The 11,385-nt window shown below is 43.0% G+C and overlaps 2 long non-coding RNA genes across 2 annotated transcripts; one reads left to right on the top strand and one right to left on the bottom strand.

Annotated features, from left to right (window-relative positions):
• Nucleotides 1-1,285: 1,285 nt before the first annotated feature.
• On the bottom strand, nucleotides 1,286-3,103 carry LOC139827345 (uncharacterized). Its single transcript, XR_011737863.1, has 2 exons — nucleotides 2,892-3,103; nucleotides 1,286-1,538 (listed from the first exon to the last, which is right to left on the bottom strand). It is a non-coding gene; the product is annotated as an uncharacterized lncRNA (long non-coding RNA).
• Nucleotides 3,104-7,523: 4,420 nt separating this feature from the next.
• Nucleotides 7,524-10,914, top strand: LOC139827344 (uncharacterized). The gene is made up of 3 exons (XR_011737862.1): nucleotides 7,524-7,668; nucleotides 9,060-9,152; nucleotides 9,233-10,914. It is a non-coding gene; the product is annotated as an uncharacterized lncRNA (long non-coding RNA).
• Nucleotides 10,915-11,385: the final 471 nt, after the last annotated feature.

Below are 11,385 nucleotides of genomic sequence, written 5' to 3'. Positions count from 1 at the left end.
GCGGAGCTGTGCCCGGCCCGTAGCACCGGGCGCCGCGCGAAAACGCGGAGTGGGGGCGGCAGCGCCCAACGCGGCTGTGGGTTGCGTGTGTGTGTTACCCCCGCCCCCTTTCACCACACCCGGCGACCTTGCCCGGCTTTGTGCTTTCCGGGAGCGCCGAGTTCTTCCAATTGCCCCCCTTGCCGAGCCCCGCGGCGCCCGGCTGAGCGTTAGCGCCCCTCCCCTCGTGTCAGAGCCGCACCGTGGGGCACCTGTGACGGGGTCGGGCCGGAGGGTGAGCTCCGGGATGCAGAAGGGACGGGGACTGTCCCGCTGCGGTGCTGTGTGAGGCATCGAGCCGTGTGCCGGGAACCTGATCCTGGACCGGAGCGGGAAGCAGGTTGTGGGTTGGGAAGGGCCAGCAGAGGGTGGCCCGGGAGCCCGGGCAGGAGCTTGGGGAGCAGCCCCAGGGCCTGGAGAGACCCTGCATGAGGGCTGCAGCGTGGGCACCCAGCTGGGCTCTGCAAACACAAACCTCTCCCTTGGAAAGGCACACGGGCATTTTGGACAGCACTGCAGAAACGTTGATGAGAATGTGCTGACAGGAGTGGGAAGAGTATTCAAATAATAAACGTTGTTGTTGGAAATGCCTGGTTTTGACAAAAGGGTGTTTCCCAAAGGCGTCCAAAGCCTGCATTCATGTGTCCCCTTTCTGAAGAGCTCATCCCTGCTTCATTCCCTGACTGGGGTATGTGGTGTCCTGAGCTCTCATGGGCTTGCTTCTGCGCTTTGGGATCAGCACTGTCTCACACGATTAGAAATAAGGTGGAGAATAATAACATGGAGAAAGCACCTCGATAAGTTTTTTTAAAAGGGTCAGGTAGGATAGAGGGAGTAGGGAGATTGTCTCTTCCAGACTCACGTTGTACCTGGTAGTGCCGCTACACAGGAGCATCTCCAAGCAGGAAAGGGAGATTCCCCTCCCTAGGGCTTGCTCCAGGCTCTGGCATCTTGGGAGACCCTGGTGAGCACTGTGCCCTGTCCCTTTTCAGTGCCAGTTCTCATAGAAAATCTCAGGCTCTGGCCATGGGGTCCATCACCATACCCCAGCTGTGGGTCTGTAGCTGGAGATCAAGCGTCAGCAGCTTTCTGAGTGACTCCTACTCAGATCACAAAAACCTGCTTGGCTAATTCAAATCAGCTCACACAGAAATAGCCGCAGCCCAGGATGGACATGTGTTTACATAGACAGTCATAAAAACCTCTTGGTAGGGCAGTATCTGGGAATAACACAGGAAGAGTGAGGTGATGCAAGAGTGAGGCGAAAGCAAGAGGAAGCTTTACATGTGTTTGTGTTCTTGACAAGTGACTGGCCCAGACCAGGTTGGTACGCTACCAGAGAAAACAGTGTCAGCAGGCTTTCCTGCAGATGCACTGCCTTCTGCCTCCTGCCTCCTGGTCTTCCCACATGCCTCTTTCTGTCTTTTCCAGGTGCTTCTGGGGTAGCTTCTCAGCTTCTTCCTTGTCTTCCACTCTGCATTCATGAAGTAAACGTAGACCTGACAGAGTGATAAAATGACCAGAATGGGGGATTTATTTCAAAATCTTCAAAATGATCCTGTGTTGTAACTGAATATCAGCAGTGCTATTTTAGGATCTACATGACAAAGCTGGCTTTTTAAGAATAGGGCTTCTTGTCATTTACCCTTAAAATGTTATCAGTTATATTTTCTGTGGCACCATTTTACCTATAGCATTGGTTTATGTATCTCTTAGGATCCTTTCTCATGGCCTAAGATGTATGTTGGGACTTGCAATAATGTACGTTTTTCTCAGTGTAAGTTTTGTCCAGCAACATTAGACATCTTAGACGTTATCTTAGACCCCACATTGCAGTGGGGTATTTTTTTAAAATTTCTCATCAGTTCCAGTGCCTTCCATTTATTCCAAGTTTTGATGAATTTCACTTACGTTCCTGTGGAATATTGCTGTAACACTTGTGAGAAGAGCTAAAAACAGTAAAGTGGGCAACATTGGGTAGGGCAAAACTCACCAAAATTTACTACCTGAGTCAAATGATAACATCACAGTTGCTTAACTTAAATGTGAAGAAGAATATAACCTTCCCTTTTACTTCTCAATGATGCTTTGTTGGGGTATACACATACAGAGCAGTTCGCTTTTGAAACAAATATTGTAAGGCTCAGGTTCATAATGTATTCCAATGCACAATGCTGCTTTATCTTATCTGTTTTTATTTTTTATCATTATTTTCCACTTTAGAAAGCAATAGGAGGAGAGCTTGAGATCTGTACTTGAACACAGATGGTATGATGGCAGAGCATTTGCTGCAACTTGCTTCAAGTTATGTTACAGAGTTCATTTTTAACATAAGCTTTAAACCTTTATTTTGTAGAAAAGTTTCATTGAAATGGCAACCACCCAACTATAGACTATACTTTTTCAGAGGTACTTGAATATTTTGTGGTTAAATGATGGAAAATTAACTGATACAGGAAAAAAACATCCTGAAAAGTGCATAAGGAGTCCAGACCGGAGTGTGTTAGATGAAGCACAGGTATGTATTGCTTTTTGATAGCTCCAGAAAATACAGGGGAACCCCTTGTAAAGGAGGCTGCGGTCCTGCAAGCAGCGTTAATAGTTTTGTGGAAGGAAAACATCAGCCTTTCCATTCACTCCTTTCCGTTATTTCTGGAGTGAATGGAATGTCTCCTGCAACAACCCTAATTGCCACTAACCATAGTTTCTGTTTGCTAACAGCCCTGTATGTCAATAGACGCCGCACTCCTTCCCCTTTAAGTGGGCTGTTTTTGCCAAACACCATTTCCACTCCTCTGGATTTCATGAACGCTGCCATTTGAACCAGATCCAAGGAATGAGACATTACTCACCTTTGCATATGTTGTCTCTTGAACAGATACTCTCCTCCTGTTGTCTATTCTTATATTTCCTGCACTTTCTCCCCAGCATGGAATGTTTTATTTTGTCTTGTTTATTGCAATTTTGACCAAGGAACTCGATCTCTTAAAAAGAAAGGTTTTAAGCAGTTTCCCTTCAAATGCATTTTCCCTTCTGCTCTCTGCACAGCTTTTTGTTCGATGACTTGCACTTTCACTATCTCAGCCTGTCAGGCGTACTTCTCGGCAGCTTGGAGCAAAAACTCATTTGTAGAGTTAGACACATTTGCATATAAAAGTATATATATGTATGTTTATTTACATTGCTTCTCACTTTCTCATGTGAGTGGAAGAAATGGTGGGATGGGGGGGGGGGAAGAAAATTACTCCAGATATCTTTTATTCTCCCTCTAACACAGTTCTTTCTTCCATCTAATCCTTTCTCCTTTAAGTGTTTCATTATTCTTCCCTGTGCTTAACCATATTTAATTAAAAGTGGCTGTATAGCAAGGCAGGGTATTCCATACACTCGGAGAGGATGGCAGGGTTTTTTGGGGGGCTGCCCTCATCCTGGCCAGGGGAGGCAGTCCAGGATGTCTGGAGTCAGTGGTTGAAAGTCAAGGAATGCTGCCGGGACTGGAGGGTGCAGCGGTGGTTGCTCTCGGTGCTCACTACGCTGCTGCTGGAAAATGGAGATGTTCTGACTGACTGTTTTTTTCCTGGGAACAGGAAAATGAGGAAAGGCAGCCTAGCAAAGGGCATTTCTCCAGAGACCAGGAGGTGATTCTGCAAATCTACAGCCTGCGGGGTTGGAAAAGAAGAGTTGGCAGCTCTCTCATGTGCTTTCCTGCTGTCAGGAGCTACTTTTCTGAAAACTGCTTGCTTAAAATCCTGGCTGTTGTGACTTGGTTACATACATATCTTTTTGTGCTGCTTCTCAGGGCACGTGATTATACTGTATATAGGAGTATACTTATGCAGCCTCTGTGTGCTTCTATAGGGCTTCCAGCTTCTTGCCTCTCACTTAGCAAAAGCAAGATTGTCATAGTATTACCACCTTTCTGGAACAAAACATTTGTTAACATTTTTTAGGAATATGCCCTAGCTGTCTTCATTTCTTTCCTTGGCCACAGCCTGTGATTTACAAGCCAAACTTAAAACTTTGCAGAAGCGAAAGAGATCTTTCGTTCCTCTCCTTTGTATTCTCATCATGCTTTTGGATCAACTGACACCCTCTGTCCTCAGGACACTCCTGTATTTTAACCCAACTGAGAAACTTTAGTGAAGGACAGATGCGGTTTAGACTTTTCCTTTTGTTCCTTATTTTTCCCCCTTCGGTGGTCTAAAATGAGTCAGATTCTGACCGTATGTCAGGTGCCAGTGATAAAACATACAAATTGTGAATAAGGCTGCTATCTTCCATCACTGAGTGGAAAGTAGGTAGAGCTGCTAGATCTCACATGGCCTTTCCTCCTGCCTCATCAAAGATGTCCTGAGAATCTTCTCTAACCTCCTCACCTGTCTGTCCGTAGCCTAGTTTTAGAAAAGATGACACAATTAGCTGAAGAATCGAAGTACCAATGAGTCCTGTTTAAGTAATCCTGTACCTTGGTTTAAAATCCTGAAATGATTTTCAGTGTGGACTAGTTTAAATATATATATTGGAGTGTTACTGCATGGTTGGAAGTATCCACAAGAATGAATCCTCAGATTCAGCCATCAATAAAATGCAAAGGTCATTTTCACAAAAACGATTTTAAAATATTTGCAAACATCTTGTCACTGACGTGACAAGTACCCAAGAAGGTTGTCAAGGTCCCTGTCAAATAAATGCCATAGATATGATGAATTGTAAGTTAGCACATTCCTTCATTCTGAAAAAAAGTGATGTCAAATGGCAACTTCCTTCACAGAACTTGTCACCGAATGATGAAGGTAAATCAGCACTGCTCCTTGCTTCCTACTGACCTTTCTGAGAAAGGAAGCTAGATGCTGTTCTTGTTTAGAAAAACCTCCAGAAAGGTATGTAAGATTTCAGTTTGCACAGGTGTCATTAAAAAGCTGAATTTAATTTAAATAACTTTTATTTCTCACATTTAGTGTATGAGGTGGGGAAGAACACTGGGACCTGGCTGCACTTCGAGGGCTGCAATAATGTTCAGTAACCGGTTAGCTGGAAGGAGAGTTTGAGAGGTCTGGGCGGCAAGGCCGTTCTGTATAAAATGTGGGTCCATGCATGGATCTCTCATTTGGTTCTTTTCGCTGTAGTATTTGAATGCGCTGGTGACATCTGAGCACCTACGTGTTGAATGTAAAAGTGTGCAAATCCTTGAACTGCTGAGAGCTTGTTTCGAAAACTGGCAACTTGGCATTGCTTTGGGTGTATCTGCTTTCCCATGGAAAATTCAGTTTGCTTCTGTCTTGTACCTGATGTGATTTTAAAGTGTTAGATTCAAACTCAAAAGCTGCATGGAAAAACAAAGTTCATCACTCTTGAATAAGATTGATTAATCAGACTATTTTGAGATGCAGCTAAGGAGTGTTTAGGGATGCTCCTGCAGTCATCAGAACCGTGAAGAAATCAAATGAAATATCCCCAACTATCCTTAAGAAAAAGGAGATGTAATGTGTGTGTTTGAAAACACTTGACTAGACAGAGGCCTGCAAGTGGAATATATATGTTTTATGTATTATGTTTCTATTATATTCACATTCCTAACTTATGCCCCAATGTTAAGGTATTTGTGTGCCTTCTAAAGATACATTGAAAGAGCGTATCACATCTGTTTTCTTCTCCATTTCTCCCTACAGGAAGCACGATGGATGGATGGATGGATGGATGGATGGATGGATGGATGGATGGATGCTTTGCCCTTGGATGCGTGAAGGCAGTTGGCCACCTGCTCTGCTGGCAGCACCAGCTGAACATGGGTCCTCCAGGGCTGGAACTACAAGTTAGAGTGAATTTGATAGGGTGTTGCTAAATTAACTGTGCATCGGTGTTATCCTGGTCCTCCATATAGGACTGAATTACATCCTGAATTACTGAATCCTCAGTATTCCGTTGGTTTATAAATGGAAACAGTTATTTTTACAAACAATAGCCATTGAGATTTGGGAACCTGGAACTCTTTTTAGCTTGTATTAATTTCTGTTATGTGTAACTGCTCTTGAGCGAGCAAGATAGAAGTTAAGTGTTACTAGATGAGACAGAATGTCTTGAAGCAAACTTGAGACTAACATAATTCCATTATACCTACTTTGATTTATTTTCAGACTTATTTTTTATTTATTTGAGCTTACTAGCTAATGTTATTTTAACATTGATTGTCAGGAAAAAGACTTCATCATGTCTTTTTTCAAATTGGTTCTACCACTTAATTTCAGACCTTCTTGTCTTGTATGCATTTATCCTGTGTTAATTTGTCTGTTATTTCTTTGAATGATGAATTATTTATTTTCTTTACATTCTTTAGAAATATACAGTAGCTGTTAGAGTTGAATGCATCAGAAAAATCCCAAGGTGCAAGTTACCAGTCTCATAGGGTACACCCTGAGGATTTCTAGAGGACCTCAAAAATGAAATAGTGTAGCTGCTATAGGATGTATGCAAACTCTCACTATAAACATTTACTGTTAAAAGGATCTATAGGTAATGTATTGGACTTGTGTTTTTAAAAAGGTCATCCGAGGAATTATTAATACAGTGAATTGTGCATTAGATGATCATTTGAAGTTCTACTTGAAAATGGAATGATACAGCACCTCAAAGGTCATTTTATGAGGTTGTCTAAGAAATTACAATTTCTAGAGGAAAAAAATCTGACTCATTAGTCTCTTACTGATATCTGAATGGTTTGATAGCGGTATGAATGAAGGAGAATTTACTAATATATTCTGTTTATATTTTCACAAGCCCTTGGTAAAATTATCACAACAGGCTACTAAAGAAATTCAGGCTGTAGTTTTAGAAGGGAAAATTAGGCCCCTAAATACGTATTTATGTAACTTTATTCAAGTCATAGGCATGACTAGCTTTTCTAACATTGAAGGTTTTCTTAATGCAGTAAGAACTTATATTTTCCACTGGCAAAATTGCTCAGTTCCCTTGTTTTTGCTGCCGAGCATGTGCAAAACCATCTTGACAGCTCCAGGCTACTAAGCCCCAAAGAAACACATAAAATAAGCGTTTTCTTGCAAATTTCCTCTCAACTGCCTGTCAACTTCAGTTTTGCATCCCAGCAACCAGTTCAACTAATTTTATTTTATACTGACTACATTTATCACAATTTATTTTATATTCTTGATAGGATATTGAAAGAGGCTCTCAGGGCCACAGATTGCTCCCGAAATGTTAGACAACATTTGGCATGAACAGGATCAGAAATTACAAACTGGCATTTTTTAGCCTGGTTGCCTTTGAAATGGGGTTTATGAGATTGTGTTGTTTATCTCTCTGTACATTCAGCAATTCCACTTTAAAAACTTTGGGACCCAATTTCAGCCAAATTTGAAAGATGAGCTGAAATCTCAAGATTAATAAGGTCTGTGAAAAACTGCAGCTGTACAGAGGACAAAGCGCGTAATTAAATGCCTGTGCTGTGGAAAAGGCAGGTGGGAGCGAGCCTTTATATAGCGCTGAGAGCTGCCAGCCTGCCAGAGCGTGCTCAGAGATTTTTGATTGAGCAGAGCACGTGCCCTGTGTGGAGCATGGCTTTCGGAAGAGAACCTGAGGTTGTTATGGCAGAGGAGATTTTAGGAGGCAAAGACCGTAAGTTCATGAAAACAGTCAATCAAACCCCATCTTGTTTATTTCTTGCAGAGCAACTTGATTCTCTTGCCTCTTCTTCCTTCCACCTCGAGCACCTTTTTTCCTCCCAGAATCTCCAGAGTCTGTTACTATCTTTGTATTCTCCTTGCTCTCCTGGCTCAGCATCAGTTCGTGTAACTTAACCGGCCTAAGAATTCTGTCTGATTTAGTAATGAGGTCTCAGATATACCCGGGTGGGAGCCAGTTAATGGCTGTTTCTTCATGCAAAAAGTTCACTTGGGCTGTTAGGATGTGCTTGTATCAATAGCTGTAACAAAACTAATTGGTACTGACCCCTTTCCATCCTGACTAGAGAATCACCTGCTTTGGTATTTAAACCTCTCAAACTTTTGTGGATTCTTATTGTGCCCCTCTGCCAGCTGACATTTTAAAGATCAGCCATTGTGTGGTGGGACTAGTGAATCTCGTTTTAAATAAACAAACTAGAATTAAACAAATGATATATGTATTTTTAATCTATACATACATTTCAAATAGTATATTCAACCCAACATCATAATGTTTTTCAAGAATGTTGCTGTAAGGTATGGAGAATTACAATGGTCCCACAGGGTCTATATTGCTCTAAAAAACTGTGTGAGTTGGAGAAACAAAGAAAAATACCTTGTCTCCCTTTTGTCTTTTCTGTCAGGTTCTTCCTCAAGATGGATACCTTATGTAGCATGGAAAGTTTTTGTAGCTCTTCTCTGGTCAATTGTCTAAACAGGACACAACTGAGCTGGTGTCAAAACAGAGACACATACATAGTACTCGTCTGTGATAAAAGCTGCTCTTCTGCACAACTTCCCAGCTTGTGAAACCTGCCTGGTTTTGCATAATAGATAAGCCCCAGGAAGTGCAAAATTAGTGGGAGTGCTTGCAGTGTGGCCACGTTACAGTTTTACAGTTGTTTGAGGTCAGCAGCAAATGGACATCTACACCCAGTCCCGCAGGATAAGGCTCTGTAGGGACAAAGCTCTCTGACATGATTTGCCTCTGGCCACATGGAAAGCCCAAAGCTGAATAAGAGGCTGAGATCCCACCCTGTTGCTTGCAAGCCAGAGTTACCAGGCCAATCTTCCTGTCCTTTATCTAGGGCAGACTTGGAAACCTGAGCCTTGAGGAAGGATTTCTGTAGCAAAAACTCCAGGCCTAGGGTCTCACAGGGCAGGTAGTCTTTTCTCCTGAACTTCTGCATTATTTTTTTGTTATTACTTAACTTGAAAATGAGGTTTTGATGAGAAGAAAGTTGAACTGCTGAAGGAGACTGCAGAGTTGATGGATGTTATTACCTCTCGCATAGTTAATATCTCACTTCTCAGTTAAACATTTTTTTTTTTTTAACTTGGCAGGCTTCTGGCTGGGCTAATCAGGAGTGCAACTAGGCTGTGACCAAATGATCCCTATGATGCGATAAGCAGCTTGTGGACTAACTTCAGAATGCTGTGAGTTCCTCTGAGCTTCACTAACAGATTTGCTGATCAGCTCCAGATTTTACAATGTCATTTTTCTTCTTCTTTAACAGAAAAATTGTCACCAGAGCTGGTTACAGCTCACAACTGCAAATGCAAGAAGTTGTATGGAGACAACCGTGCACAGGAAGACTGGCTAGGCCATGGATTAGGATGCGTACTAGTGCCAATTTTTAGAGAAGATGATTTGCACAAGGAAAGATCAGAACTCAAAAGCAGATATTGAGTGTTCTTCTAAAGAGAATAAGCAGAGGAACAAGATTTTGGGAAAAAAACTAAACCCGAAAAAACCTACTGTAGAAAAAGTTCCACCTGCTGTGAAAATAAAAAGGAAAGAGGGTATTGAAAGGAGACTGAGGCGTATCTAGTTTCAGAAACAAAATCAATAAAAATCACCATTACAGATGAAATCCATAGATGGGCTTAAAGGATGGAAAGATCTGTGCTACATCCTGCAACTATTGGAAAATAAATGGGGCAGAGATGTTAGTAAGCAGATGATAAGACAAGGTGGAGATTCGGAAGCGTCCGGCTAGAGCTATGGTTGATATTCAGGGAAGAAGTTCTTGAAATGCCCTGAACTCCGGGGAGCATGCTGAAATCCATGAGCCACTGTGGTGTATACCACAGCTACTCAGCACTGAACAAGAAGCTCTCCCAACAATTTATTTTCTTGATCTCCTACAGATAGCCGGTCATGAGGCAAACATGGCTAGGAGTTCACTTTCCGATGAAACTTTTAAGCTCTTGGTGCGCAGGTACTTGATCTACAATATCAAATGTACCCCTCAGACAGCTGGATGCAAACCAGGGGAAGACTTTTCCTGCAGATTCTCGGGTGACAAGCTAGGCTGAGGTACCTGTACCTCCGCTCTGAATCAAGAAGCCTCTCCTGGCTTTTGTGCATTTTGCCACTCCCAGGAAGATTTGGGAGTTTGCCTGGCATGTCCTGCCACTGGCGTGCGTGGTCCCTGGCACCAGTCCGACACTCACAGAACAACTTATGTCTCCAGCATATCACCTCTCCAAGTAAATAAGGCATAGCAGCTCCAAGGATGCTCAGAGGGCTCTTCAATACATTCGTTTGGATGTACATGGCACTGAAGTGCTCTTTTTCTATGCCTTGGTGCTTTGCCACCAACCAAAATTCCCGCCCCCCCTGCCGTGATCTTCCACCCACAGCCCAGCCTCTCTGGTGCTTTTGGCCCACTCCTCCCTTCCCCAGCGCTCCCCAGCCAGCTTTTTGCTCTGACAAATTCTCCCTTGGCAACAACAGCTCCTGTTGGGTTCCTCCCAGTCCGTGGCCATGGCTACTGGGGTGTGAAGCGTTCTGCCCACCTGAGTCAGAAATGCTCAGCAGCTCTGCTGACAGCGTAATTGGGAGCAAGTCACCAGCTGAACGGCGGCAGCCACCGGCACGGTCTCAGCGGAAAGGGCTGGGTGTCAGCATACCTGGCACGACTGCTGCAAACTCTCAAATTATTTTTTCAGCACTAACAGCCTGCAAATGGCTTCAAATTTATGAATCCACTCTGCACGTAATTTAAAAATGTGTTTTCTTCAGAGAAAAACTAAATTGCAAAAATATAAGTGTTTCTCTACCTAAAAACAAGCCTGTGTTATGTTTTGGGAGTGGAAAAGAATCCCCACATTAGTTTACAAAAATGCACAGTATATTATTTTGATTACAGTTGTTCTAACTGGATATTTTTACAGATCTGAAAATGTTCAAAGGGATTTAAAAATAAAGGAGACAATTTTTTTTTTTTTTCTCCTAGGGCTTTAAAATCTAAATTACATCTCCATGTTTGCTGGAGATCCTCTTCTCTGCTTCCTTTATGCTGAGCTTCCAAAGTAAGATTTTTTTTGGGGGGGGGGTTGGGGAGGAGAGTCTGCAATTAGTCTGCTTGGCACACTTCCAGAGAAGGTTGGCTGCTGAGCCCACAAAATCATTGATACTGCAAACCCCATGTTTGTGAGGAGTGCAGCACTGGGGGGGCTTGTTCTGTAACCTGGTGGGGGGCACCTTAGCTGGACCAAGTGCACGTGCTCTTGTCGTGCCACACCTGTTGTTCCTTGCTGTCAAGTTGGCCACCTCGCGTAGCTGTCTGCCTGCAACACCGAAGGGAATGCTTTTTTATCAGAATGGGGGACATTAATGTGCTTTACTTGTGGAGATGAAAATGGCAGGTTTCTGCATGTGTTT

This window comes from Patagioenas fasciata, chromosome 2 (genome assembly GCF_037038585.1).
Source record: "Patagioenas fasciata isolate bPatFas1 chromosome 2, bPatFas1.hap1, whole genome shotgun sequence".
NCBI lineage: Eukaryota > Metazoa > Chordata > Aves > Columbiformes > Columbidae > Patagioenas > Patagioenas fasciata.
The sequence above is the reverse complement of the archived record's forward strand: the minus strand, read 5'-3'. Positions and strand labels throughout refer to the sequence as shown.